Source organism: Sus scrofa, chromosome 2 (genome assembly GCF_000003025.6).
Source record: "Sus scrofa isolate TJ Tabasco breed Duroc chromosome 2, Sscrofa11.1, whole genome shotgun sequence".
Classification (NCBI taxonomy): domain Eukaryota; kingdom Metazoa; phylum Chordata; class Mammalia; order Artiodactyla; family Suidae; genus Sus; species Sus scrofa.
Genome location: NC_010444.4, coordinates 66,442,241 through 66,466,881, shown reverse-complemented (window position 1 = coordinate 66,466,881; position 24,641 = coordinate 66,442,241). Strand labels below are relative to the sequence as shown.

The window sequence follows — 24,641 nt, the reverse complement described above, 5'->3', positions numbered from 1 at the left end:
CAGTCCAAAGCAAAAGGGTCTTGGAGCTACACCCCCGCAGTTGGCAGGCAGGACAAGGCTGCAGTCTTCCCTGGGTGGGAGTTACTAGTTATAGAAGGAACTGAACTCAGGTTGGCTCATCACTTACCAGGGAAACCATCAGAGGAGCACAGCCTCCTTTGATAAACTATGTTAGTGGACACGTTCCGATCTAAAGATTGGAACAATCACTAGCTGGGGCCAGAGACAAGCAGGTAGGCATTTACTGTTTGGGCTCTATGATCAAGAGGGAGGGTGAGTCTTGTGAGTAGGATGTAGGTGAAGCAGGGACTGGTAGAGCAGGGGATGTACAGAGAACAGAAAAGCCATTTTGGCAGCCTGGCCCTACACCTGCCTGGGCCACCCTCTTGCTCCGTTCTAACTTGCTCCACTTGGAAACTCAATCACAAATTCCCTGTACCCTTATGTTCACAAACAGCTGGGCGGCTATAAGATAGGCAGCCCCAGGCCTGGAAAAAGTTCTGTTTCCATGCAAACGTGTCAGGATGGTTCAGGTTCGCGCCACCCCTCCCTTCCCCTCCCGCAGTGGGCGGAAGCTAGAGCCAAACGTCCTCCCGCCCAGCTGTCACTCGGGCACTAGGGCCTTGAGAACTGTCCAATCAGAGGAGCCGCTTGGGTGGGTGGGTGAGGCGACGCACCGTTCCAGACAGAACGTACTAGCCCCACTAGCGATTCTGTTTCCTACCATTAAATGACGCTGGACGCACTACCTCAGTGTTTGTCCCGCTGTGACCTGCCCTGGTCGTGGAAGTCGTAGGAAGCATTCAGAGAGACTCAGGAAATCTAGAAATGGTGAGTGTGTATTTCTAGAGTGCGGAGTTCCAGCCGGAGGGGAAGGGGCGGGACCCGGGCCTCCCCGCTGTCAACTCCGCAGTCTGCGGACCGGAGTCTGCCGGCAGCACCGCTCGGACCTCAGTCCCCTCAGGCACGCAGCGTGGGGGCGGGGCCGGCAGCCAGGACCCTGGGCGTCCTGTCCCGACACCACGCGACGACCTCGGCTCCGAAGCCTCTCTGGGCAGCTCTGGGCCCACAGCCCCGCGTCTCCCCTAGGTCGTTCACGAGGACAGTCATGACTCGGACTCCGGGGTTCCTGCGTGGGAGGAGCTGGTCTTTGGTGGTCCCTAGTCTTTCTCCTCGAGGGCACCCTTTTTCTCTGGAGATTTCCAGTTATTTGGGTAACAGAGTCTCAGGTCCATGACTCTGTTCCCTCAGCCTAGCTCTTTCTAGGGCTGGCAGTAAATCCCTGAATTTCCAGAGTCCACCCCACATTCCCCAAACCAACTTTCCCTCTCTGATTCACGGCATCATTATCAACTATTTGTCCTCCCTAGTGCATTTCAAACGGAGCAGTATTTTAATTGTTTATCGTTTTACCACCACCCGCCCCCAGAGCACTGGATGGCTCCAAAAAAAAAAAAAAAAGTCTGGTCTGTGCATATTTTCTACAAGAAGACAGCAGAGAATAACCACCTGGTACTAGGTTACTCCAAATCCTTGTGCCTCCCCTCCCAGACTTTCCTGGACACAGACATCCTAAAGATGGAGGTTCCTCTTTAAAACTTTCCTAGATGATGTGTCCTGTCAGCATTGACCCTTCTGGTATTATCACCTTTAAAAGATTTATTCATGTACTTAAACGCTGTTTTTCAACCAGGGTAAAATGTATTTAATCAATATAGCAGAAAGACAGCATAAAATATTTCCAAAGAGACAGAAGTGGTAAATTTCAGCAAAAAAATCAAATATTCCAATTCCATTTAAAAATTAAAAAAAAAAAAAGTTCCCTTAGTGGCTCAGCAGAAATGAGTCTGACTAGTATCCAGAAGGACGCAGGTTCGATCCCTGGCCTCGCTCAGTGGGTTAAGGATCTGGGGTTGCAGTGAGCTGTGGTGTAGGTGGTAGACACCGCTCAGATCTGGCCGTTTGCTGTGGCTGTGGCGTAGGCCAGCAGCTACATCTCTGATTCGACCCCTACCCTGGGAACCTCCATACGCCACAGGTGTGGCCCTAAAAAGACAACAGCAACAAACTTCTGAGTTACTGCTGTGGCACAGTGGTTAGGAATCTCACTGCAGTGGCTCCTGTCACTGCGGAGTCACGGATTCAATCCCCAGCCCGAACAGCGTGTTAAAGGACACCACCTTGTGGCTGTAGGTTCTAGCTGCAGCTAGGAGGGCCTGGGAACTTCCATGGTAATTCTAATCTCTCTTTTTTCTTCCCCTGAGCATGTGTAGTGAATTTCTGACGACTATTTTTTACTTTTGAGTGATTTCACATGAAATTCCCAGATGGTGAGGTGTCTGCCTATATTTGCAGACCAAGTTTTCAAGTACAATTAGTTATTTACAAACCAGTTTCTTGCTGTGGAAATAATAATTAACTGACATCTTTTTTCTGGAAGTAGATGTTTGAGGTTTTCTGGCTGCACTAGTAACAATGCCTTATAATCTTCTTACCTCCTTTCCACATAAACAATGAGGTTTAATTATTTTGCTGGACTGTCCAAACACCAGCTTTGAGTCCCGTTAAAAGAACTGTGTCCCAAGGCAACTCCAGTGCAGAGTAGGGGCCTATAGTCAGTCATCCATGCTAAGGCTCCCTTGAACCTGTAAAGAGAAGGACTTGCAGATCCGGTTTTTCTTCCAGGGGAGCTTCCCCCTGCAGGTGTCCTACCTGCTTACACCCTCCATGGAAGGAGACTTTGTACTGAGAGAAGCTACAGAGCCCCGGAAAGCTGGGGATGCACCTGCGCCCAGTTGTGGGCTTGATTCCCTCTCTGAGGGCATAGTTGTGGTTCCTTAGGCCTAGACATTTCTAGACATTACGTTTGAGTGTTGCATCCACAGTGCCTGTGCACTCTGTGTAATTTGTGCACATTGAGAGAATCTGTCATGATCACAAGTTTTGTCTCGTGGACAAAGGGTGTTTTTATGAATTGGGGTCAGAACCTTAGACTGAGTCAGGCTGAGAGTCTGCTCACTTGGAGACTAGAACCTAGTGGAGGCAGCACTTCCCTGCTTACAAGAGAGGGTAAGCTTCTGGAATTCATTCTTTTAGCTCCTCTGGTGACCTTCTCCTGTGACTAATCCACTCTAGGGGTTGTGTCTCAACCAGGAGTGTTTAGACTCACATCTGGGAATTTGGTCATCTTCCTAAAAGTGGGTTTTTCTTCTGAACTCTAGTAAGAAGGCTGCTTACCTGTTTTTTTGTGTGTGTGGGTGTGTGTGTCTTTTTTTTTTTTTTTTTTTTTGTCTTTTGTCTTTTTTGTCTTATTTTTAGGGCTGCACACACAGCATATGGAAGTTCCCAGGCTAGGGGTCGAATCAGAGCTACAGCTACCGGCCTACGACAGAGCCACAGCAACACCAGACCCAAGCTGCGTCTGTGACCTACACCACAGCTCATGCCAATGCCGTATCCTAAACCCATTGAGTGAGGCCAGGGGTTGAACCCGCAATAGTCAGATTCGTTTCCGTTGAGCCACAATGAGAACTCCCTGCTTAACTGTTTTGATTCCGGTCTTTTGTTTCTTTCTTTGGATTCCCTTCTCAACTAAAGATTGCAGTGCTTTGATTCCAGTTTCCATTTGCTTTAGGGCTTTTAATGTGTAAGTTGATTGAGAAATACGATGTGAGTAAACAAAGACAATTGTGGAAACAACTAGAATTTTGTTCCATTGAGGGAAAAGAGGTATATTTAAGTGCTCAGGTGCTTTTTCCATTTAAAAAGATATATTGCATTTATTACATAATTTTTAAAAGTTACAGTACATTTACAGTTATTTCAAAACATTAGCTATATTCCCCATGTTGTACAATACATCTTTGAAGCCTATCTTAAACTCAGTAGTTAGTATCTCCCACCCCTCATCTTTTTTTTTTCCCCCTTTTTGGCCTCCCCAAGGCACATGGACAGCACATGGAGTTCCTGGCCAGGGATCAGATGTGAGCCTCAGTTTTGACCTAAGCCAGAGCTGCGGCAATACCAGATCCTTAACCCACTATGCCAGGCTGAGGATCGAATTCCCAAGATGCTGAAGATCTCATTGCACCTCAGTGGGAACTCCCTCCCCCATCCTTATTTTGCCCCTCCTTCCGTTCTCCCCATTGATTACCACTAGTTTGCTTTCTATACCTGTGAGTCTGCTTCTTTTTTGTTATATTCACTAGTTTGCTGTATTTTTTAGATTCCACATATAAGTGATATAGTATTTTTTATTCTCTGTCTGACTTATTTCACTCAGCATAATGTCTTCCTATCCCTAGAGAACTTTGACATTTAAAAAGGCTATGCTGGAGTTCCCATCATGGCGCAGAGGTTAACGAATCCGACTAGGAACCATGAGGTTGTGGGTTCGATCCCTGGCCTTGCTCAGTGGGTTAAGGATCCAGCATTGCTATGAGCTGTGGTGTAGGTCACAGACGAGGCTTGGATCTGGCATTGCCGTGGCTGTGGTGTAGGCCGGCAGCATCAGCTCCAATTCGACTCCTAACCTGGGAACCTCCATATGCCACTGGTGCAACTCTAAAAAAAAAAGCAAACAAACAAACAAACAAATAAATAAATAAATAAATAAAAATAAAAAGGCTATGCTGTTCCAGAGTTCCCATCATGGCTCAGCAGATACAAATCTGACTGGGATCCATGAGGTCATAGGTTTGATCCCTGGCCTCGCTCAATGGGTTAAGGATCTGGCATTGCCATGAGCTGTGGTGTAGGTCACAGATGTGGCTCGGATCTGGCATTGTTATGGCTGTGGCACAGGCTAGCAGTTACAGCACCGATTTGATCCCTAGCCTGGCAACCTCCATATGCCACGGTGCAGCCCTAAAAAGGCTATGCTGTTCCTAGAGCAAATGAATTCTTTTTTTTCTTTTTTCTTTTTTTTTAATCTTTTTTGGCTGCCACACGGCATATAGAGTTCCCTAGCCCCAGCCCAAGACAGGATCCTTTAACCCACTGTGCTGGGCTAAGGATTGAACCTACATCCTGGCACAGCAAAGATGCCCCTGATCCCACAGCAGGAATTTCCATAAATGAATTCTCATTTTAATGGCTGTGAGGAAAAAGCCATTGAATTTATATTTTTGTTGATATGAAGAAAACACTTCAAAGCTTATATACATCTTTTAAAATCTTAGTTTATTTCAGGGTTCAATTGCACCTCCTAACTTATATTATGCTACTCATTCCTGAAAGTATCCCCAGTGTAAATTGTAGTGAAGGGACAAACTACAATGCTCTTATCTTTTTAGTTAGAAAAGGATTTGTAAATCTTTAATGGTGTGCAGTTTTATATGTTAGTGCTTTTGTTTGGTCTTTTTTTTTGCCTTTTCTAGGGCCGCTCCTGCAGCATATGGAGGTTCCCAGGCTAGGGGTCAAATCGGCGCTGTAGCCGCCGGCCTACGCCAGAGCCACAGCAACGCAGGATCCGAGCCACGTCTGTGACCCACACCACAGCTCACGGCAACACCAGATTCTTAACCCACTGAGCAAGGCCAGAGATTGAACCTGCAACCTCATGGTTCCTAGTCAGATTCGTTAACCACTGTGCCATAACGGGAACTCCTATATCTGTTAGTGTTTAAAGGATTAAATCTTGGAGTGGTTTCCTGTGTAGAAAAGTTAAAGTTAAGGAGTTCCTGCTGTGGCACAGTGGGTTAATGATCCAGTTTGTCTCTGTGGTGGCTACTCATTAGATTCTCTCATGCAGTGGTTTAAGGATCCCAAGTTGCTGCAGCTGCGGCTTGGATTCAATCCCTGGCTGGGGAACTTCCATATGCTGCAAGCGGGGCTGAGAAAGAAAGAAAAGTTAGTTAATTTTTAAAAGAAAAAATTAAAATAACAATTAAGCATGGGAAAATATAATGTATACACATTTCTCTCCTGATTTTAAATCAATAATTCATGTGAAGGTTAAATATACGGATAAGATAGGAAACTAACTTAAAATTCCATGCCCGCATATCCTGCTCCACTCCTGTGCTCTTATAACACCCACCCTCAACCAGTTTTGATTACTTCTTAATTTTTTTTTATGGCTGCACCCTCAGTATATGGAAATTCCCAGGCTAGGGATTGAACCCCAGCTGCAGCCGTGACCTGAGCCATTGCAGTCAGGTTCTTAACCCACCGTGCCACAGCAGGAACTCCTTGATTATTTGCTGATCATACTGTTGGTGTTTCTTTTTTTTTTAAGTCTTTTTTGAAGCATAGTTAATTTACAAGGCTATGATAATTTCTGCTATACAACAAAGTGACCCAGTCATTCCTGTTAATGTTTCTTTATATAAAAACAAGGCATTGCAAATGCCTTGTTTTTCTTACTTGGGTTTGTTCTTTTTTTATTTTTATTTTTTGTCTTTTCCTTTTCTAGTGCCACTCCCACAGCATATGGAGGTTCCCAGGCTAGGAGTCTAATTGGAGCTGTAGCCACTGCCTTCCCCAGAGCCATGGCAACTTGGGATCCGAGCTGCGTCTGTGACCTACATACACCACAGCTCACAGCAACACAGGATCCTTAACCCACTGAGCAAGGCCAGGGATTGAACCCGCAACCTCATGTTCCTAGTCGGATTTGTTAACCACTGAGCCACGTGGGGAACTCCGGGTTTGTTCTTACAATGAGTAGCCTGGAGCCACGTATTTGATGTTTGACAACTAAAAAGTCAAGCTCACCCCTCCCTTTCCCCCCTGGTGCATCTTACCTGCACAGGCTGATAAGAAAGGCTAGAGATTCCTGCTCTGTGAGCTGCTCTTTGCTGGGGAGCTTTCCCTGTGTTCTGCACTGTGCTGCCCTGTGTGGCATTGTTGACCCCACCATGCCTGGGTTCTAGCTACAAAGGATACCAAGTTGGCAATTTCTGTAATTCTTTGTCTTTTGGGACTAGGAGTATGTGAATGGAGCCCTCCTTATAGTGGTCCTGGATCCATGTCTTGGATGGAACCTATCTGTGTTTGGAGTGAGGGTGTGACTGAGGCTGGGTTCACCCAGACCTGGAGGGAGGTCGATGGGAATCTTTGGGGGTATGTGGACGATTATGCATTGTGAAGAAGGTGAGCCCCTCAAATGGTCACTCAGAAAAGAACAGTCATTTCAGAAAGAGAAGAGAGGGCAAAGGCAGCCAGTAGGTGGCAGGCTGAGTCCACTCTCCTGCAACAAAGATCCTGACCCTCTGAGTTACAGTGGACATTACTCATATATAGCCTCACTGTGGCACAGCAAAGGGATTCATTTAAACTGATTCAAGGAGTTCCCGTCATGGCACAGTGGAAACAAATCTGACTAGGAACCATGAGGTTGCGGGTTCAATCCCTGGCCTTGCTCAGTGGGTTAAGGATCCGGCGTTGCCGTGAGCTGTGGTGTAGGTTGCAGACGCAGATCAGATCTGGCATTGCTGTGTTCGTGGTGTAGGCCGGATTGGACCCCTAGCCTGGGAACCTCCATGTGCTATGGGTGCAGCCCTAAAAGGGGGGGGAGGGGGAGAACATCTCCTGTACTGCATTAATTCACAAAACTTCATGTACTTAATCAGCCAAGGGTGTAGCCCTAAAAAGCAAAACAAACAAACAAACAAAAAACACAAAACCTGATTCAAGCCTACGTACTTAATTAATTTCTAGTAAGTAACCAGCAGTCATGAAGAAGGAGGCCTCTGACACTGATGGCGCTGGTGTGAGGCTCTCTAGAGGAAAAAAATGATCAACACAAGGGTAAAGAAAACACCCATTCTTCCAAAGTATATCCAGTGACCTAAAATACAAGACAAGGAAGGACTAGAGGGAGGGAACAAGAGAAAAAAAGTACTGAAACAAAAGACCACAATTTCACTCGGTTGTAAATCCAGAATATGCTAAAAGAATTTACAGAGCAGAAAGGTGGAAGGCACCTGCTTGGCTTTTGGTCCTCTATGATATGGGTTTGATTTAATATGAACATCTAAGGATTTCCCATCATGGCGAAGTGGAAATGAATCTGACTAGGAACCATGAAGTTGCCGGTCTGATCTCTGGCCTCACTCAATGTGTTAAGGATCTGGCATTGCTGTGAGCTGTGGTGTAGGTGGCAGACGCAGCCTGGATCTGATGTTGCCATGGCTGTGGTGTAGGCTGGCAGCTGTAGCTCCAATTGGACCTCTAGCCTTGGAACCTCCATATGCCATGGGTGCAGCCCTAAAAAGGAAAAAAAAAAAAAGAATATCTCCTGTACTGTACTAATTCACAAAACTTCATGTACTTAAACTAAATTTCAAATTACAGGTATACCTGGGGAATCCCACTGAATTTAAGCAAATTTACCTCATCATCTTTTGGGAATTACTGAATATAATAGAAAGGACAAATTGCCTTAAACAGAACTTTCATCTTTCCTAAATTCCTCATAGTCATATCACTCATTGTCCCCAAATATTCCATAGTGAGCAGGGAAGCTCTGAACCCATGATTCATAAAGTAAAATTAAATTAAGTCCTCTACTTCCAAATTGCCTAGACAGAATGAAACCCCATAGACTTGACCCATCAGTTAAATTAGTTAATATGGCCTAGTTTAAATTAAACGGGGTCTTGAGTTATTGAAAACCATTATAAGAAACATATTTAGGGCAAAGTGATTGGCTCCAATTTTATCCTTTTTTTTTTTTTTTTTTTTTTTCCTGGCCTCACCCACAGCATGTGGAAGTTCCCAGGCCTGTGACTAAACCCTCAACACAGTTCTGACCTGCACCACAGTTGTAGCAGTGTGGGATCCTCAACCCCCTGCACCACAAGGGAACTTTATAATTTTATTATTTTTTTATTTTAATTTATTTTTTGTCTTTTTGCCTTTTCTAGGGCTGCTCCTGCAGCATATGGAGATTCCCAGGCTAGGGGTCTAATCGGACCTGTGGCCACAGGCCTATGCCAGAGCCACAGCAATGCCAGATCTAAGCTGCGTCTGTGACCTACAGCACAGTTCACAGCAATGCCGGATCCTTAACCCTCTGAGCAAGGCCAGGGATCAAGCCCACAACCTCATGGTTCCTAGTTGGATTCGTTAACCACTGAGCCATGACAGGAACTCCCCAATTTTATCATTTTAATAGCCTGTTTGATTTGTCCTTAAACCTGGAAAGAATGAATGACACCTCACAGTGGACTGACAATCTTGAGTTGTGGTTGCATCAAATAAGCCCTTATTCCTAGTCCCCAGCATGAAAATAACTGACTCCATCCATTCAGTGTCTGGGAAACATTCTTCTCTGACAGGTTTGGTAAGTTTGTTTCCCTCAGTGCCTATTTCAACAAACTCTCAGCTGCCGTTGCCCTCCCCTCTGAAGGGCCACAATACACCTTTACCTGGTTACCCTCAGGGAACCTTGGCAGCTTTGCCATCCCCTAGTCTCTGCAGGAAGATCTGAACTGCATGTACTTTGCTCCACATACACAGGCATGACATTATACTAATGACATCCTCCTCTGAGGACTTCACTTTGTACTTATTCAGGACATACAGATCTTACAAAGAGTGTATGGACCATTGACCCACACCTATGTGAGGCCCTCAGTTAAGTTTTTTAATTCTTTTTGGTAATTACCCTGACAAGGTGAAGAAATGTCTGTAGTCCTTCTCAGCACCCACAAGATCTACTAGGCTCTTACAGTGTTGGGGAGAAAACATATTCCTTATTTACAAATTTTACTTGAGCCCATTTTCACTATTACTTGGCAGCTGGCCCACCTTGAGGGACCCCTACCACAAAAGGCTCTAGACTATGATAAAATTGCCATACAACAGGCAGTTTTATTTCCTGTGGAGTATCCCTCATTAAAGAGGCTACAATGACCTTTCATGCCTCCTGGAGTTACCTGTGATGGCCTTAAGTTGTCCATAGGCTTCTGGTGCAAGGGACTGCAATCATCACTGTGCACTCAGCTCTCTTGAAAATAGAGGCTGTCACAAGTGCTGAGTATGTGATCCTCCACTGAACTGTCCATTATGCTTTTGACCCTGGAAATAGCAATCCATCGGGTGGGTCAGCAGGCCTCCCCACACCACCATGTGACATGATGGAGCCAGATCTGTCCTGGCTTACACTTCCTGCAGGAGGGTGAACCTTTCTCTATTCAGTCCATTGAAAGTTGCTTTGGTGTTGGAAAAGGTCACCACTCCCCCAGACAGCGACTTCCCTTGGGAGTTTAAGGACGGCAAATATGCATTCCTACATGATGAGCTCAGTGGAAAGTTGCTACTCTTCATCCCTTGTGATGTCCCTGATAGATGGCCAAACCCCAGGGTCACACAGCTAACCAAATATGAGGCGGTCATCTTACTTCTGGCCAAAAATTGGCCTCATCTACTTGTATCCACAGACTTTTGGATGATTGTTTAAGAGTTGCCCCTTTGTGGTAAAATAACTAAAGGAATCTCTGAACTCAGGAGATACCCAAAATATAATCAAGGTTAACTCTCATCTGCATTAGATCTACAATGCATGGTCTCACCAAGACACTCCTCATCCCTATTGCAGTCCCAGACACTATTGATATAACCATGGCACTTCTCAGAATATGCAGTGCAATTCTGTCCAACATGGCCTTCAGTGAAAGCATTACCTCTCTTACTGGTCTCAGGCTCATGGAGCACCATACTACCTTGTCAAATAAATTCAAATCGGCTCAACCAAGGTGTCCTGTTCCAGTCATCAGTCAATCATCAGGGGTGAAATGTAATGCCTTTCTTTATCTTTTTTTTCCTAATATACTTCAGGGTGGTTTTTTTTTTAAAGTAGTTTTAGGTTTAGAGAAAAATTGATAGGAAAGTATAGAAAATTCCCATATAACCCCTCTATGTTCACACAGTTTGCACTGTTTTGGTTTTTGCACTGTTTTGGTTTTTGTTTTTGTTTTTGTCTTCGTTTTTGTCTTTTTGCCTTTTCTAGGGCCGCACCTGTGGCATATGGAGGTTCCCAGGCTAGGAGTCTAATCAGAGCTGTAGCCCACCAGCCTACACCAGAGCCACAGCAACGCAGGATCCAAGCCATGTCTGCAACCTACACCACAGCTTACAGCAATGCTGGATGGATCCTTAACCCACTGAGCAAGGCCAGGGATCAAACCCTGAAACCTCATGGTTCCTAGTTGGATTCGTTAACCACTGAGCCACAACGGGAACTCCAGTTTGCACTATTTTTGGACTACTTTTTTTTTTTAACTCAGAGAACAATTTATTTTTCCAATAGTTCATTGTTGGTGTATGGAAACACAATTGATATTATGGGATAATTTTATGGAATAATTGCAGTATCCTGCAATTTTACTGAATTTGTTTACTAGTTCTAACAGTTTTTGGATGAAGTCTTTAGGATTTTTCATCTCTAAGATCATATCATCTGCAAACACTTTTTTTTTTCTTTTCCAATTCATATGCCTTTTATTTCTTTTTCTTGCCTAATTGCTCTAGCTAGGACTTCCAGTACTATTTTGAATAGGAGTAGTGAGAGTGGGTACCTTTGTCTTATTCCTAGTCTTCACAGGAAAGCTTTCAACCTTTCACTGTTGCATGTAATGTTAGATATGGACTTGTCAAATATGGCCTTTATTGTGTTGAAATATGTTCCTTTTATACCCAATTTGTTAAGTTTTGTATTGAAAGGATGTTGAATTATGTCAATTTTTTTTTTACTTCTTGTTTGACTGTGTTACATTTATTTAAATTGCTCAGTGAATTTAAGTGCATGACATATTAGCTTTGACTCTGCATTATAAGATCTATGGGTCTGGCAAATGTTTAATGACATGTATCCTTCATTTCCGTATCGTATACAGTAGTTTCACTTCCCTAAACATCTTTTATGCCCCACCTATTCATTCATCCCTCCCTCCAACCCTCAAATCCTTCACAGCCTGAGATCTGTACCTTGATCTCAGGTATAGTTTTGTCTTTTCCAGAGTGCCATTTACTTGAAATCATGCAGTATATAGCCATGTGAGATTGGCTTCTTTCACAGGGCAGTATACTTTTAAGGATCCTCCATGTATTTTCATGGCTTGATACTGCACTTCCTTTTATCACTGAACAGTATTTCATGGTATGGATATACCACTGATTTATCTATTCAACTCTTGAAGGATATCTTGCTTAATGCTTAACTCTTTCCAATTATGAATAAAGTAAGTGCCTACAAGCAGTCTTGCAAGTTTTTGTGCAGAAGTGAGGTTGTAGGAGTTCCTGTTGTGGCACAGTGGAAATGAATCTGACTAGTATCCATGAGGATACAGGTTCAATCCCTGGCCTTGCCTAATAGACTGGGGATCTGGTGTTGCTGTGAGCTGTGATGTAGGTCACAGACATGGCTTGGTTCCCAAGTTTCTGCGGCTGTGGCGTAGGCTGGCAGCAATAGCTCAGATTGGACCCCTAGCCTAGAAACTTCCGTATGCCTTGGGTTTGGCCCTAAAAAGAAAAAAAATCAGAGAAGAAAGGGAAAACTGAATCTGTGATAAATAGTATGCAAGTTAAGAGCATACTTCCTGACAAGTATATTTTCATCCCACCAGGTGCATCACACTACTTTACCTCTAAAGGTCTGGATTACTTCAGGGACAAAAGAGCCATTTGGACCTTATTAAAAGCTGGGTTTCTACAGGTGTCCTTGACTCTCATATTTGGTAATAGGGATAGAAATAAATCTTTTAGTTCTTCACTATGTTTTGTATTTTTTTTTTTTTTGGCCACACCTACAGCTTACAGAAGTTCCCTGGGCCAGGGATTAAACCTGAGCCACAGCAGTGATGCTGGGTCCTTAACCATTAGACCATAAGAAAACTTCATTTAATAAAACTTTATGCAAATTTGACACTCTGCTTCATGGTGTGCTATAAATTTTGTGTCATAAGAAGGGAGAGGGTAGAGTTTTTTCCTCATAGGGAATCACTGGTCTTAATATTTGTTTCATATGTGTAGCATTTCTGTCATTTCCCAGCATGCTCTGGACCCTGCAATAAGTGAGAAATAAGATGTGATGAGGTCACAATAAAAGTGTGTAAATAATTTCCATGTGCTCATGATGCTGTTAAACTTATGAGAGAGTTCCTATTGTGGCTCAGTGGGTTATGAACCCAACTAGTATCCATGAAGATGTGGGTTCCATCCCTGACCTTGATCAGTGGGTTAAGGATCTGGCATTGCCATGAGCAGTGGTGTAGGTCGCAGACATGGCCTGTATCCTGTGTTGCTATAGCTGTAGTGTAAGCCAGCAGCTATCGCTCCAATTCAGCCTGTAGCCTGTGAACTTCCATATGCCACAGGTGTGGCCTTAAAAAAAAAAAAAGACAAAAAAAAAAACTTATGAGGAAGTAAGTGTGGACAGAAAGTAAATTTCTGATGATCAAGTCATAGAATAAATGTTTAGAGATGATAGAATTATGCATAGCCTTCCTATAACTAATATAAATGTCCAGGGCTGTCAGTCTCATACATCCTATTGTACATATATCTGGGATGTTTTAGGACTCAGTGGCCATTGCAGATGTGGCTGTGAACTTCACCCTGGAAGAGTGGGCTTTACTGGATCCTTCACAGAAGAAACTCTACAGGGATGTGATGCAGGAAACCTTGAGGAACCTGGCCTCAATAGGTAAGGAGAGCCCCTTCCTTCACTTTGTCAATTAAAGAACAAATATTCCTTGTTCCCAGATACTGAATGTGGAAATGCAGCATATAGGTAAATAAACTAGGCAAGGTCAAGCCAACAAAGAAAGGATTTAGAATCTAGGAATTTCTCTATAACTTATAATACTTTGAAATCATTTTTCTTGACCTTCAATTTAGGGGGAAAATGGGAAGATTGTGACATTGAAGAACAGTACAAAAACCAGGGGAGGAAACTAAGGTAAGTCCCACCCACAATATAAAGTAGCAACACATGTCAGTGTCCTGTTATATTATGCTGTGTTAACAGAAGGAAATAAAAGAAAAAAAATGCATGCTCAAATGTAATTATTCTTAGATAGTTTTCACCAAAATTACTTTCTTATGTTACATAGATGTTCAGTGTTTGCAGAATAGTTCAACAGTTTTAATAAACTATGCACATATCACAGTCTTGGGAGTTCCCTTTGTGGTGCAGCAGGAATGAATCTGACTAGGAACCATGAGATTGTGGGTTCAATCCCTGGCCTCACTCCTTTAAGGATCTGGTATTGATGTGAGCTGCGGTGTAGGTTGCAGACACAGCTTGGATCCTGCACTGCTATGGTGTAGGCCGGCAATTATAGTTCCGATTTGACCTCTAGTCTAGGAACCTCCATATGCCACGGGTGCGGCCCTAAAAAGTAAAAAAAAAAAAAAAAAAAAAAAAAAAGAGTGAAGTCCCCTTGCAGAGCATTTCTTATATTCAGCTTGAAGCAATTTAATCAAGGCATAAAACCTATACTATGCCTCTAAATGATCAAAATAGACTTCAAATATCCTACTATTAAATATAACATTATTAGTGGAGCTCCCGCTGTGACACAACGGGACTGATGTCATCTTGAAAGCACTGGGATGCAGGTTAGATCCCTGGCCTGGCACAGTGGGTTAAGGATCTGGCATTGCCACAGCTGTGACTTAGGTCAAGACTGTGGCTTGGGTCTGACCCCTGGCCTGGGAGCTTCATATGCTATGGATGGCCAAAAATGAAAAAAAAACAGACAAACAAAAAACATTTTTTTTTCCTTTTTAAGGCCACCCCTATGACATATGGAAATTCCCAGGCTAAGGGTTGAATCAGAGCTGCAGCTGCCAGCCTACACCACAGCTCACGGCAATGCCAGATCCTTAACCCACTGAGTGAGGCCAGAGATCAAATCAGCATCCTCATGGATACTAGTCAGTTTCATAACCTGCTGAGCCACATGGGAACTCCAAAACCCCTGTTAAAGAGAACTCATTAATGATGTATTCCTCATTTTTTACAGAAGTCACATGGTAGAGAGATTCTGTGAAAGTAAAGGTAGTAGTCCATGTGGAGAAAACTTAAGCCTTATTCCAAATCTCACTCTGAACAAGAAAACTATGAAAGAGAAACCACGTGAATGCAATGCATGTGGAAAGGTCTTTACATGTCACTCATCCCTCTGTAGACACATGAAGTGTCACACTGAACCTAAACCATACAAGTATCAGAAATACAGAGAGAGACCATATAATTGTAAGGAGTGTGGTAAAACCTTTCGCCATCTCCAATTTTTTAATGCCCATGAAAAAAATCACAATAGAGAGAAAAAATATAAATGTGAAGAATGTGGAAAAGCATTCTATGCCCGTGCATCCTTTCAGACACATGAAAGGATTCACACAGGAGAAAAACCATACATATGTAAGGAATGTGGGGAAGCCTTCATGTGGAGCACAGCCTTTCGAAGACACATGATAACTCACAGTGGAGCTGCTCCATATATGTGCAAGGAGTGTGGGAAAGCCTTTAATTGTTCCTCTTCATTGCAAACACATGAAACAATTCACAGTGGAGAGAAACCCTATCAGTGCAAACATTGTGGAAAACTCCTTCGATATTATCAGAGTTTTCGAACACATGAAAGGACTCACACAGGAGAGAAACCCTATGAATGTAAGCAATGTGGAAAAGCCTTCAGTTGTCCTAGTTCTTTACGAAAACATGAAAGAATTCATACCGGGGAAAAACCTTATGAATGTAAGGAATGTGGGAGATCCTTCCGGGGTCTCTCAAGCCTTCGAGCACACATGATCACTCACACTGGAGATGGACCTTATAAATGTAAGGAATGTGAGAGAGCATTCATTTCTCCGAGTTCCTTTCGAGTCCATCAAAGGATTCACACTGAGGAGAAACCCTATGAATGTAAACAATGTGGTAAGGCCTTCAGTTACTACAATTCCTTACAGTCACACAAAAGAACTCATACTGGAGAGAAACCCTTTGAATGCAAGGAATGTGGGAAAGCTCTCTCCCATCACCAAACCTTAAAAATACACATGAGACTGCACACTGGAGAGAAACCCTACGAATGTAAACAGTGTGGTAGAGCCTTCAGTCACTACAATTGCTTAGAGTCACACAGAAGAGCTCACACTGGAGAGAAACCCTATGAATGCAAGGAATGTGGGAAAGCCCTCTCCCACCACCAAACCTTAAAAGTACACATGAGATTGCACACTGGAGAGGAACCCTATGAATGTGAACAGTGTGGTAGAGCCTTCAGATATTACACGTCTTTCCAAACACACAAAAGAGTTCATGCTGAGAAGAAATTCTGTGAATAAGGAGTATGGAAAAGCCCTTAGTTGGTCAACTTCACTGTGAAAACGTGAAAGAGTCCACACTGGAGAGAAAGCCTATCAGTGTAAACAAGGAAAAGGCCTCAGATATTTTCAAAGTTTGCAAGCACATGAAAGGACTCCCATAGAAAAGAAACCTTGTAAATGTAAGCAATGTGGTAACTCCTGCTGAAATAACACTTCCCTACTGACAAATGAAAGAACTCGTGCTGAAGAGAAACCCTATAATTGTAAGGAATGTAGAAAAGCCTTCAGAGGTTAATCAGAGTTTTGTTTGTTTTGTTTTGAAGACATGAAAAACATCAGAGTGGAGAGACTGTGGTAAAACCTTCATTTGTCACAAAACATGTGAGAGTGCACCCTGGAGAGACACTGTATGAATGTAAAGAATGTAGGAAAGCCTTCAGTCATTGCAGCTCCAAAAGGATGCAAGGACTCAGTGGTTAAGACCTCTTGGATTAAACAGCCTGGGAAAGACTTAAGTGGTCCCGCATCTTTACATGTGAAAACTCCCTCTGGAAAGAAATATGAATTTAAGTAACGTGAGAAACTTAATGGGAATTAATCTATGTGTAATGTTTCAGAAAACAGGAAAGAGTTGCTATTAAAGTTATAAATTTATTATGTTTATCAAGCCTCTTTCTTAAAGTGCATCATTGGACTGTGGATGTCTAGTAATTACTCTCAGAAATGAATATGAGGTGAAATGATTCTGCAAGTCGTATGTTTCCATGGTAGTACATAAGATTAATAGATAGTGCTTTTTCTTTAAATTGGTTAATAATATATATATATTTTTTTCTTTTTAGGGCTGCACCCACAGCATGTGGAGATTCCCAGACTAGGGGTCAAATTGGAGCTGTAGCTGCTGGCCTACACCACAGCTCACAGCAACGCAGGATCCTTAACCCACTGGGAAAGGCCAGGGATTGAACCTGCATCCTCATGGATGGTAGTCAGATCTGTTAACTGCTGAGCCATGATGGAAACACCAACATTTTCTTTTTTGAAGCCTGTTGGATCATAGTTGTATTGAAGTGTATTTCTCTTTTGTTTTGTTTTTTGTTTTTTTAGGGTTGCACCCATGGCATATGGAAGTTCCCGGGCTAGGGCTGTGCCAGCCTTTGCCATAGCCACACCAGGTCTGAGCCACATCTGCGACCTACACGACAGCTCTTGGCAATACCAGTTCCCCAATCCATTGAGCCAGGCCAGAGATTGAACCTGCATCTCATGGATACTAGTCAGGCTTGTTAATGCAGAGCCACAAGGGGGGACTCCTAAAGTGTATTTCTAATAATGTAATTATGTTAAAATTGTTTTAGAATGTTTTATTTGTTCTGTGTTAAGGGGCCACTGAAAAAAAATGACAGTTTGGTATTTGGATTTTACTAATGGCCTTGTGGCAATTCTTGGATATCCCTAGCCCAGTATATATATTTATCTTTCTTACTGACAAAGCACCTTTTAGGAGGTGAAGAGTACAAGAGCCTTTTTCCATTTTCCATACTAATAAACGGTTGAATAAATATTTATGTATGCCTCATTTATGAACAAATATAGTTTCCTGTGAATTATTTTCCTTTATGTCCTTCCTTCTGACTATAATTTGGGGGATAGACTTTGAATTAAGAAAGGCCTATAATAGGAGTTCCCGTCGTGGCGAAGTGGTTAACGAATCCGACTAGGAACCATGAGGTTGCGGGTTCAGTCCCTGCCCTTGCTCAGTGGGTTAACGATCCGGCGTTGCCGTGAACTGTGGTGTAGGTTGCAGACGCGGCTCGGATCCCGCGTTGCTGTGGCTCTGGCATAGGCCGGTGGCTACAGCTCCGATTCAACCTCTAGCCTGGGAACCTCCATATGCCGTGGGAGCGGCCCAAGAAATAGCAACAACAACGACAAAAAAAAAAAAAAAAAGAAAGGCCTATAATAGAGCAACAAAATCTAGAGCTGGAGTTACCCCCTGTGGGTAGTATTAGGAACTACATTTTCCAGATGATTGACTTGTTAATAAGCATGACTGCAATGGATAGATGACTGGAGGTGTAGAGGAAAGAGTGTGCTTTGAGCACCCTTATAGAATTTGGACTGGTGTTAGGTAGTTTGATATTTTATAAAGCAAGATGTTGCTATCTATTGAATCCTGTGAGGAGGTAAATATAAATTCTGTGGTGATCATAATTGTTTGGAATTTGGTCATCTTTGTTATTTGTATTTGTTCTATTTTGCCATTTTTAGAGACATGATTAGTTTTATTTCTTTTTGTTTTTTTTTAAATAAGCTCTTTCTTTCTCTCCCTTCCTTCCTTCCTTCCTTCCTTTCTTTCTTTCTTTCTTTCTTTCTTTCTTTCTTTCTTTCTTTCTTTCTTTCTTTCTTTCTTTCCCTTGACTCTGCAGCAACCCAGGCTGCTACAGTCAGGTCCTTAACCCACTGTGCCAAGTAGGAACTCCATGATCAAGTTTTCTTGATCTTCTTATGACCCATCACAATAACCAAACAGCATGTTTCCATTCAGCAGAATAAGGCTTGATTTACCGTCCAGTGGGCAAGTCCAGTGCTTTTTTCCTTTCTCCCTTATTTAAACATTTCTTACTGTGTGGTTGATGTTTTTTTAAGTGTTCCCATACAGTAGCTTAGTTATAATATACAAATTCACTTACTCCTTAGCCAAATCTGTAATATTTTCATGACCTCTTTTGTTTAAATAAATTTCTAGACCCAATTTGGAACTGTCACATCAGTCAACCAAAACTTAAATGACTTTCCTGTTCCTGTTGGTGCGCTACTTGACCAGAAATGCAGTACATCCAGCCAGCCAATCTCTAACTGCCAAGAATCTATGATTTCTTTGTTCTACATAAGGTCAGATATGCAACCCCAGCAAATGAACTTAAGTCAAATACTCTTTCATTACTTCTGAATGCTTTCTTCTACAAAAGCTTTCAGCCCTGTTCCTTGGCTGCTGTTCTCTGGACTCTTTTTTTTTTTTTTTTCTTAAATGGCTGCACTCTCAACATATGGAAGTTCCCAGGCCAGGGATCAAATCCAAGCATTAGCTTCGACCTACACCACAGCTGCAGCAACACCAAATCCTTAACTCACGGAAGTGGGCTGGGGATTGAACCCACCCTGCCACAGAGACAACTCAGAATCCTTAACCTGCTGTGCCACAGTAGGAACTTCTCTCTGGACTCTTGAGAATGGAGACTGCCTGCCTCTTGAGGTATGAAATAAATTGGCTTAGGTCAACTAAACTGTTCTCTTCAATTACTTTAGCACATTTAGTCAACTGAGGCATACATGTTTAGATAAAGTGTCAGATACACATCTGACACATCCGAGCAAGGGACAAAGACTGACCACTATTCAAATCAGGTCTTTCTTGCTGAGGGACCTAGTCTTTTATTTTTTTAAGGCATAGTTGATTTACATAGTACATTAGTTTCAGGTGTACAACCTTTTTATAGGTTTCAGTATTTTTACAGATTATACTCCATTAAAAGGTAATGTCTATAATTCCCTCTGCTATATATCCTTTTTTATCTGTTTTATACATAGTAGTTTATATCTTTCAATCCCATACCCCTAATTTACCCCTCTCCACTCCTCTCCTCTCTACTACTAGTTTGTTTTCAACATATGTGAATCTTATTTCTGTTTTGCTATAAGCATTCACTTGTTTTTTTGTTTTTTGTTTTTTTTTTCTTTTTACAGCACATGGAAGTTCCCGGGCTAGGGGTCAAATCGGAGCTATAGCTGAGGCCTACACCATAGCTTGTGACAATGCTGGATCCTTAACCCACTGAGCCAGGTCAGGGATCAAACCCACATCTTCACAGAGACAACATCAGGTCCTTAACCTGCTGAGCCACAGTGGGAACTCCACTTGTATTATTTTTTAGATTCCACATATAAGTGATATCATACAGTATTTGTCTTTGACGTTTCCCCTAGACACAATATTCTCTAGGTCCATCCATATTGCTGCAAATGGCAGGATTTCATTTTTTATGGCTGAGTAATATTCCATCTTATACATACACACGCCACATCTTCTTCTTCTTTTTTTTCTTTTTGGCCATCTGGGGGCATATGGACTTCCCAGCCAGGGGTCACATCTTAGCCACAGCTGTGGCAACACCAGACCCTTTACCCACTGTGCAGGACTGGGATCAAACCTGCATCCCAGCACTTCCAAGATGCCACTGATCCCAGCAGGAACTTCTATATCATATCTTCTTTATCTGAACATCTGTTGATGGATACTTGGGTTGCTTCCATATCTTGACTATAGTAAATAGTACTACTATAACATTGGGGTGCATGTGTCTTTTCAAATTAATGTTTTCCTTTTTTCTGGATATATACCCAGGAGTGGAATTGCTAGATCATATGGTAGTTCTTTTTTTCTTTCTTTCTTTCTTTTTTTTTTTTTGTCTTTTTAGGGCGGCACCTGCAGCATATGGAAATTCCCAGGCAGGGGATCAAATTGGAGCTACAGTTGCCAGCCTATGCCACAGCCACAGCAATGCAGGATCTGAGCCGAATCTTTGACCTACACTGCTGGATACTTAACCCACTGAGCAAGGCCAGGGATGGAACCTACATCCCCATGGATTCTAGTCAGTTTCTTAACCCACTGAGCCACAATGGGAACTCCCCCAATGGCCATTCTGACAGGTATTAAGTGATATCTCATTTTGGTTTTGATTTCCATTTGTCTAATAATTAATGATGTTGACCATCTTTTCATGTGCCTGTTACCCATCCATATGTCTTCTTTGGGAAAATGTCTATTCAGGTCTTTCAATTGGGTTATTTTTGAATTTATTTTTACTGAACATGTTACAAAAGAGATTTAGTCAAAAAGACCAAAGTCCATGTCATCATCAGACTCTTCAGATTCTTCTTTCTTTGCTCACACTTTCTTCTCCTCGGCTGAGACAGCAGTGGTGGGGGGGCAGGGCCAGCTGCCGGGGCAGGTCCACCAGCCTCTATACTGCAGTCAAGGCTCCTGATGTTGACATTGTCGAAAGCCTTTGGAAACAAGCCTGAGAAGTTCAGCGTTTACATTGGCTGTTTTAATCAGGGCATCGATCTTATTGCTACTAGTGATGCTGGGAGTGCTCCCAAGAAGCAGAGAAAAGTTGTTACCAATTCCAACCTTATACTGTTCATTCTAAGACAGGCCAGTAAACTGAGAGACCAGTTGATGGGGCAAGGAATAGTGATTTTGTTTGGAAAACCAGCAGACCAAGAAGATGGTAGACTAGTCCCAAAGAACCATCTTCCTTGCATTAAAATTCAGGCTACTTTGATACTAAAAGTGGAGAGGGGAAAGTCAAACATTTCCTGGTTCCAGTCGGACCCTGAAGGGGGTGTGTTAATTTCTTCCTCCCTGCAGCCATTCACAGGTAGGCCTGGTCAGGATGCTTTCCATGAGCTAAACAAAGGTATTTTAGTTTAATACTCATTATATGGGAGGCAGGATTCCTGGGGATTGGGCATTATGTATACCTTAAGCTTGTAGGCAACATCTCTTCAGTGATTAACTTGTAGAAAAAAACAATAGAATACAAAGGTTAAAATAAAAGAAACAGATCCAATATGGAGTCAGATTGGTTCTTCCCTATGACATCATGACATTACAAAAAAAAAAAAGTTGACCTGCTTGGTGTGTATGTAGATTTAAGTCTGCATTTGCAGTTGCTTGCCATTTCAAGCTAAATGGCACAGCATAAGGACCACTGTATAAAAGATAAAGAGAGAAGGATATTTGAGAAGCCATCACTGCAGCTACACTAGAAGGTGTGGAACCTTGCACTTTTTATGAAATACCTTTTTATCTCATATTGAAAGTGCAGCTTTTTGGAGTTCCCATTGTGCCTCAGCAGTAACAAACCTAACTAGTATCCATGAGGATGCAGGTTAGATCCGTGGCCCCTCTCAGTGGGTTAATGATCCTGTGTTGCTGTGGCTGTGGTGTAGGCCAGCAGCCAGAGCTCTGATTTGACCCCTATCCTGGGAACTTCTGTATGCTGTGAGTGCAGCCCTAAAAATAGAAGAAAGAAAGGAAAGAAAAAAGGAAAAGAGAAAGGAAGGAAGAGCAGCTTTTATGGGAATGCACGCCAGCAGCTACAGCTCCAATTCAACCCCTAGCCTGAGAATTTCCGTATGCTGTATGTGGCCCCCCCCCAAAAAAAAGCAAAAAAGGGGGGGGGCGGGAATTGAAAACACATTGAGACCAAGGGGAGGGGGGCGGGGAGGATGAAGTGGAAGTTTGGGGTTAGCAGATGCCAACTATTATATATAGAATGGATAAAAGTAAGGTCCCACTGCATAGCACAGGGAACTATATTCAATATCCTGTGATAAACTATAATGGAAAAGAATATATTAAAATAATGTATATATGCATATATATACACACATACATAGCTGAATCACCATGCTATACAGCATAAATTACACAACCTTTAAATAAATATACTTTAAAAAAGGGAAAAAATGGGACCCAGGTTTACTATTATGGTAATGTAAAATGGTACAGCCAGTGTAGAAGACAGTATGACAGTTCCTCAAAAACTGTATACAAAGTTACCATGTGATCCAGCAATATTACTTCTGGGTATATGCTCCCCCAAAATTGAATGCCAGGAGCATTATTCATGAGCCAAAAGGTGGTAGCAACACATATGTCCATCAAAAATGAATGGATAACATTTAGTTTATACATGCAATGGAATGTTATTCAGATTTAGAAAGAAATTCTGACATACGCTGCAACATGGGCAAAACTTGAAGACATCATGCTAAGTGAAATAAGCCAGTCGCAAAAAGGACAACTAGTATATGAAACCATTTGTATGAAGTATCTAGAATAGTGAAATTCATAGAGACACAAAGTAGAGTGGTGGTTGCCAGGGGCTGGGGCAAGGGGAAATGGGGAGATGTTGTTTAATATATATGGATTTTCAGTTTCAAAAGATGAAAACACTTCTGAGATTGATTTCCCAATGGCAATGTACCTCTCACTACTAGACTGGACATTTAAGATGTAAACTTGGAGTTCCCATCGTGGTGCAGTGGTTAACGAATCCGACTAGGAACCATGAGGTTGCGGGTTCGATCCCTGCCCTTGCTCAGTGGGTTAACGATCCAGCATTGCCGTGAGCTGTGGTGTAGGTTGCAGACGCGGCTCGGATCCCGCGTTGCTGTGGCTCTGGCATAGGCCAGTGGCTACAGCTCCGATTCAACCCCTAGCCTGGGAACCTCCATATGCCGTGGGAGCGGCCCAAGAAATAGCAACAATAACAACAACAACAACAAAAAGACAAAAGACCAAAAAAAAAAAAAAAAAGATGTAAACTTTTTACTTTTAACTTTTTTATGGCCACACCTGTGGCATATGGACGTTTCCAGGCCAGGGATTGAATCCACGCTGCAGCTGCAACCTACACAGTGGCAACCTACTGTGCTGGGCTGGGATTCGAACACTGTGGCAAGCTACACAGTGACCCCCAGCTGCATCAGAACAGGAACTCCCTAAGATATAAATTTTATAGTATATGTTAAAAGTTAAAATTTTAAGGAAAGAGAGTGAAAACACAACCCATAGAATGGAAGACAATTTTGCAAATAAAACAACTAGTAAGGGATTTGTATTGAAAATATATAAAGAACTCCTGCAACTCAATAATAAAAAATCAAATAGCCCAATTTTAAAATATAAAATAGTGTAGATAGACATTTTGTGGCCATGTCCACAGCATGTGGAAGTTCCTGAGCTGGGGATCAAACCCAAGCCACTGCAGTGACAACACTGGGTCTTTAACCTGCTGTGCCACATGAGATCTCCATAAATAGACATTTTTAAAGGGAAATGTACAAATGGTCAAGAGCACACTAAAGGATGCTGGACATCATTAGTCATCAAAGAAATTCAAATCAGGAGTTCCCACCATGGCACAATGGAAATGAATCTGACTAGGAACCATGAGGTTGCAGTTCTATCCCTGGCCTCGCTCAGTAGGATGGGGATCCAGCGTTGCCATGAGCTGTGGTATAGGTAGCAGATGCGGCTCAGATCTGATGTCACTGTGTGTAGGCTGGCAGCTGTAGCTCTGATTGGACCCCTAGTCTGGGAACTTCCATGTGCTGCAGGTGTGGCCCCAAAAAGCCAAAAAAAAAAAAAATTTAAATCAAAACCTCAATGAGAGAGAGTTCCCACTATGGTGCAGTGGGTTAAGGATCCCACTTTGCTGCAGCTGTGACATAGGTCACCGTTGCAACTCGGATTCAATCCCTGGTCTGGGAAGTTCCAT

At 42.6% G+C, this 24,641-nt stretch overlaps 1 protein-coding gene and 1 pseudogene across 2 annotated transcripts in view; both read left to right on the top strand.

Annotated features, from left to right (window-relative positions):
* Positions 498 to 16,945, top strand: LOC110259337 (annotated as a pseudogene).
* The window catches only part of LOC100521431 (zinc finger protein 791-like), a 55,803-nt gene continuing 45,007 nt past the window's right edge, over positions 13,846 to 24,641 (top strand). Inside the window, exon 1 of one of the 2 annotated variants that reach the window (XM_021083733.1) lies at positions 13,846 to 13,906. The gene's annotated coding sequence lies outside the window, so the exon portion shown is untranslated. The remainder of the gene's footprint in view (positions 13,907 to 24,641) is intronic. The other variant, XM_021083734.1, reaches the window with a different exon arrangement.